Source organism: Triticum aestivum, chromosome 5A, assembly GCF_018294505.1.
Source record: "Triticum aestivum cultivar Chinese Spring chromosome 5A, IWGSC CS RefSeq v2.1, whole genome shotgun sequence".
Classification (NCBI taxonomy): domain Eukaryota; kingdom Viridiplantae; phylum Streptophyta; class Magnoliopsida; order Poales; family Poaceae; genus Triticum; species Triticum aestivum.
Window position 1 is genome coordinate 245,677,808 of NC_057806.1, and position 6,755 is coordinate 245,684,562.

Genomic DNA, 6,755 nt, shown 5'->3' on the forward strand with positions numbered 1-6,755 from the left:
GGCCGGCCTCGGGCTCCCGGGCCTCGGCGGCGGCGATGTGGGCCTCGCCCACGTGGCGGCGCGGGACTCGCTGCGGCGGCGGGGCGGACGTTGTCCGGTCGGATCCGGACACGTCCGTCGGTGGCGGGGTTGATCTGGTTTTTTTTTGAACTAGGGTTTCGGACGGGGGAAGAAGAGATCCGAATGGAGGGGGTATAAATAGGCATAAGTGGAGCTAGGAGAGTCCAAATGAGGTGCGGTTTTCGCCCACACGATCATGATCGAACGCTCTAGGACATGGAGTAGAGTTTGGTGGGTTTTGGGCCAAATTTGGGGGGTGTTGGGCTGCAACACACACGAGGCCTTTTCGGTCCCTCGGTTAACCGTTGGAGTAGCAAACGAAGTCCAAATGATACGAAACTTGACAGGCGGTCTACCGGTAGTAAACCAAGGCCGCTTGGCAAGTCTCGGTCCAATCCGGAAATGTTTAAACCCCACACACTAAAGAAGACTAGAAATGACCACCGGAGGAGAACGAAGCGCCGGAATGCAAAACGGACAACGGGGAAAATGCTCGAATGCATGAGATGAACATGTATGCAAATGCAATGCACGTGATGACATGATAAGAGATGCACGAAAAAAGAAAAACAACACACGGAGACAAAGACCCGAACCCGAGAAATAAATATAACTTAGCGCCGGAGACGGCAAGAGTTGGATACAAATATGGAAAGTATATGTGGGGCGTTACAACACTCCACCACTACGAAAAGATCTCGTCCCGAGATCTAGGACTGAAAGAACTCCGGGTACTCAGAACGGAGGTGATCCTCTCATTCCCATGTGGCTTCACGGTCGGAATGGTGAGACCACTTAACTTTGAGAAATTTGATTGACTTGTTGCGAGTCTTGCGTTCAGTCTCTTGAAGAATAGCAACTGGGTGCTCACGATAGGAGAGATCTTCTTGGAGCTCAATGTCCTCGAAGTTGACGGTGCGGTCAGGAGTCTTGAAGCACTTTCGAAGCTGAGAGACATGGAACACATCATGAACATTTGCAAAGTTTGAAGGAAGGTCAAGTTGATAGGCGAGGTCGCCTCTCTTGCTGACAATCTTGAAAGGTCCCACGTATCTAGGGGCAAGCTTCCCTTTGATACCGAAGCGACGAGTACCTTTCATAGGAGAGACGCGGAGGTAAACGTGATCTCTGATCTCGAAAACCAGATCACGGTGCTTACTATCATAGTAGCACTTCTGGCGGGATTGAGCTGCTTTGAGGTTATCACAAATGACTTTGCACATTTCTTCTGCTTCTGTGATTAAGTCATTACCCAGCAGCTGACGTTCACCGGTTTCAGACCAGTTGAGAGGGGTACGGCACTTCCTGCCATATAGAATTTCAAAGGGGGCCTTGCCCGAACTTGCTTGAAAGCTGTTGTTGTAAGAGAATTCAGCATAAGTTAGACAGTCCTCCCACTTCATGCCGAAGGAGATCACACAAGCCATGAGCATATCTTCAAGAATTTGGTTGACACGCTCGACTTGACCGCTTGTTTGAGGATGGAAAGCTGTGCTGAAGCGGATGTTGGTGCCCATGGCCTTCTGAAAAGAATCCCAAAACTTGGAGGTAAAGATGCTGCCACGGTCTGAAGATATCACTTGAGGAATACCGTGCAGAGAGACAATGCGAGAGGTATAGAGTTCCGCCAATTGAGCTGCAGTGATTGACTCTTTGATAGGCAGAAAGTGAGCCACTTTGGTGAGCTTGTCGATGACGACGAATATAGCATCATTGCCACGCTTGGACTTTGGAAACCCAGTCACGAAGTCCATTTCAATGTGGTCAAACTTCCATTCTGGAATGGCAAGAGGTTGGAGGAGACCAGCTGGTCTTTGGTGTTCTGCCTTCACTCTTCTGCAGACATCACACTCGTTCACGAATTGAGCGATCTCGCGCTTCATTCGAGTCCACCAATAAGTTTGCTTGAGGTCCTGATACATCTTCGTACTACCAGGGTGGATGGAGAGGAGAGAGTTGTGAGCCTCGTTCATGATCACCTTACGAAGTTCACCTTTGGGCACAACAATTCGATCCTCGAAGAAGAGAGTGTCCTTGTCATCAAGTCGGTAGCACTTGTACTTGGACTGACTCTTTGCAATACCAATCTTCACCTTTTTCACCATAGCATCAAGAAGTTGGGCTTGGCGAATCTGGTCTTCTAAGGTAGGAGAGACTTGATGGTTGGCGAGGAAACCTTGAGGAACAGCTTGCAGATTAAGTTTGCGGAAAGCTTCACAAAGCTCGGGTTGATAAGGCTTGAGAATCAGACTGTTGCAATATGCTTTTCTGCTCAAAGCGTCAGCAATCACATTAGCCTTGCCTGGAGTATACTCGATACTCGGATTGTACTCTTGAATCATTTCGACCCATCGAGTCTGCCTGAGGTTGAGATTAGGCTGAGTGAAGATGTACTTGAGACTCTTGTGATCAGTGAAAATATCCACTTTCCTTCCCAATAGAAGATGTCTCCAAGTCAACAAAGCGTGCACAACTGCTGCCAACTCGAGATCATGACTGGGGTAGTTCTTCTCATTAGGTTTCAACTGGCGAGAGGTATAAGCAACAACTTTCTTCTCTTGCATCAGTACAGCACCGAGACCTTGGAGAGAGGCATCACAAAAGACCTCATACGGCTTGGTTTCATCAGGCGGAGTCAGAACTGGAGCAGAGATCAATTTCTCTTTCAAAGCGTTGAAAGCAATATCACACTCCGGAGACCAAACGTACTTCACGTGCTTCTGAAGAAGATTTGAGAGAGGCTTGGCGATCTTAGAAAAGTTTTCAACGAATCTTCTGCAATAGCTTGCGAGACCGAGGAAACTGCAGAGTTGCTTTACGTTCTGAGGAGGTTCCCAATTCACAATTGCGGACACCTTCTCAGGATTCACGGAAATACCCTTGGCAGAGATGATATGACCAAGATAAAGAACCTCATCGAGCCAAAATTCACACTTGGAGAACTTGGCGTAGAACTGATGTTCTCTGAGCTTGTCAAGAACCAAACGCAAGTGCTTGGCATGATCTTCCTTGTTCTTCGAGAAAACCAGAATGTCGTCGAGATAGACCAAAACGAATTCATTGGTGTAGGGGTTGAAGATGAAGTTCATCATGCGAGAGAACGTCGGAGGAGCGTTGGCGAGGCCAAAAGACATGACGGTGTATTCATAAGAACCAAAGCTTGTCCTGAACGCCGTCTTGGGGATATCTTGCTCACGAATACAAATCTGATGATAACCCATACGGAGATCAAGCTTGGAGAATACTTGAGCACCCTTGAGTTGTTCGAACAGCTCATTGATGTTGGGAAGTGGGTATTTGTTCTTGATGGTCTTCTTGTTTACTGGACGGTAATCAACACAAAGTCGACTCGATCCATCCTTCTTCTTCACAAAAAGAACACCACAACCCCACGGAGAAGTACTAGGCCGAATGAGACCCAATCTTTCTTGCTCATCGAGTTGTTTCTTCAACTCCTTCAACTCTTCGGGGCCGAGCTTGTAGGGACGTTTGCACACAGGTTCCGTACCGGGCTCAAGTTCAATGACAAATTCAACTGGCCGGTTTGGAGGCATCCCTGGAAGTTCTTCTGGAAAGACGTCTTGATATTCGCAAACGACAGGAATTTGAGAGATGGCATCCAATTCACCCTTCTCATTGAGAGAAAACAACCGGATGGTATTATCCCGAGCGGCAAAGACAATGACATCCTCAGACGAATGAGTCAATTGAATCTGCCTGGCAGCACAGTCAAGATGTGCCTTGTGCTTAGAAAGCCAATCCATTCCGAGAATAAGATCAATATCCGAGTTACCGAGAACAATTGGGGAAGAAAGGAACTTGTAGTCACCCAATGTGATAGTAACCTCAGGGACGCAGGTGTTAGCTGTCATCTGCTTGCCCGGTGACACAATTTGCAAGGAACTTTGCAGATACTGATAATCACACTCATACTTTGATGCAAAAGGTTTGGAAATGAAGCAATGCGATGCACCTGTGTCAAAAAGAACTTTTGCAGGAATATCATTAACAGGAAGGTTACCCATGATCACATCTGACGAGTCCTCTGCCTGAGCTGCATTCACCATATTGACCTTGGCATGCTTGGGATTGTGCTTGACCACAGCTGTACTTGCCGATCTGACAGGAGGAGGAGGAGGAAGACGCCTCTGGTTGGTACACTTGTTGGCATAGTGACCCTTCTGTTGGCACTTGTTGCACGTGACCTCTGAAAGCGGACGGTGATATGGAGCACTCGATCTTGGCGCTTGAGACGAAGACTTGTTCTGAAAGCCTGGGTTGGGTGGGTGGGAGAAACCACTGCCACCTTTGCTCTTCTGCTGATACGGCTGACGGAATGGAGGAGGAGGAAGCCAATACTTCTGCTGCTTGACCACTTGAGTAGAGGAAGAAGGAGTAACATCTCTGGCACGCTTCCTGGAAGCATCACACCTCATCTGAGCAGCCTCTTGCTTCAGTGCCATGTTGTAGAACTCATCGTATCTCAACGGCTCAAAGAGGACAAGAGCGAGCTGAATTTCCTCACGAAGACCACCCCTGAACTGATAGATCATGCTCTTCTCATCAGGAACATCCTGCTTGGCAAAACGGGCGAGCTTCTGGAACAACTTGTTGTAGTCATAGACAGACAAAGAGCCTTGCTTCAGATTGCGGAATTCCTGACGCTTACTCTCAACCACACTTTGAGGGATGTGATGAGCGCGGAAATCTTGACGGAAATTGTCCCAAGTGATCAGACGTCCACCTCTGGAATCCTTGTACTGCTGGAACCACTCTGCAGCCTGATCTTTGAGCTGGAAAGAAGCAAACTTGACGAAATCTTCAGGCCTGATGTTGCTGCATTCAAAATGCTTGCCCAGATCCACTAGCCAATCGTCAGCATCGGTAGCCTCAACACAACTGCTGAACGTCTTTGGGCCATTTGCGAGGAACTGGTTCAGAGTAGCAAAGTGGTGCTGATTGTGGCCTTGATTCCCTTGAATGCCTTGATTGCGCTCTTGGAGGATTTGCATGATCAACTGTGTATTTGCATTAGTAGCTGCCATCACAGCTTGCCATGCTTCCGGAGGAGGCGGAGGTGGAGGCGGATCAGGATTCGGAGTCGTGCGCGTTGGAGGAGCCATCCTGAAGAGGTTGACCACCATTAGCACATTGATAGACAACAATATAGAAGCTGAATCCAACGGAATGAAAATTGCAACAAATAGTCTTCACATCCGAACAAAATGAACGAATGCATTCCTCTTCAAATGGTCACATATCCATAAATTGAGAAGCCACGAAGAATTAAGGAAGAGAAATAATTCAACAAGGTACGGATCAAGAACGAATAATCGGTAAGAAATCCCAATCTCGAACCAATATCCGTGGAAGAAGAACTAGAGCTACTAGAATTCCCACCTATGAAATTCCCGAACCTTTCCGGTTATGCAATCAGGTGTTGGGGATACAGGGGAAGCACAATATCTCACCCAAACTAGCAAATCCTACATCCAGCTGTATCCATCCTTCAACACATAACCAGGAAAACTTCGGAAACCATCTACCTCAACCTTCGAAAAGCATCCGTTATACAAGTTATGGCGATACTCCCGAACTCCCGCCCCAGTACTGGGTGGCGTCGAGGTTATCTCACCAACGAACTGCATAAAGGAGATTTCCGATGTCGCGCACATATCTCAAGTATACCAGAATTGCAACGATAAAATTGTGACGACAACACCTCCGAGCTCAACTCCCCGGGACACTGCCACAACCCCTAAAGACAGGAGGCACCAAGAACAATGTTCTCGTCACAAAACCATCGGAACAAAACCAAGATACTCGCGTGACCCTAAAATTTTTTTTAGTGAAATTTGAGAAGAGAAGAGTCAAAACTCTACGCCAGGATGCCTTACCAGAGCGATGAGGAGACTGGGAAGTAAAAGAATTCCTAAGCTCTCCGATATATAATTCCTAAGGACTCAAAACATTTTTCTAGACACAACTCGGCTGCTAAAACGATCAAGCAATGGGGCTCCTAAGGTCGGGGATGGCTCTGATACCAACTTGTAACGCCCTCGATGCGGCTATAGCTCCCACGTGTCGAGGCACGACTTAGAGGCATAACGGCATTGAAAGCAATGTCGTAAGTCAGGCAATCATTACAACATCCCATGTAATTTATAATAAAAGGGGGAGATAACATAGTTGGCTTACACTCGCCACGTCACATCAGAGTACATAAATAACATCCATCAAACAAACACTCATGGCCCGACTACGACGCCAAAATAGAAAAGACCCCCAACATGCGACAAGGTCCTGAATCGATAACCCCAACTAGGCACCACTACTGATCATCCGGAAAAGACACGTAGTATCGCTGAGAGTCCTCGTCGAACTCCCACTTGAGCTTGTAATCGTCAACTGGAGCAGAAACACCTGGACCTGCATCTGGAGTTGTAGTATCTGTGAGCCACAGGGACTCAGCAATCTCACACCCACGCGATCAAGACTATTTAAGCTCATAGGAATGGATAAGGCAAAAATATGTGGAGCTGCAGCAAGCGACTAGCATATGTGGTGGCTAACTTATACGCAAAAGAGAGCGAGAAGAGAAGGCGAAGCACGAGCGAGAAGCTAAAGGAACATCCTGCGCAAGCATAACTCCAACACCGTGTCCACTTCCCGGACTCCGCCGAGAAGGGGCCATC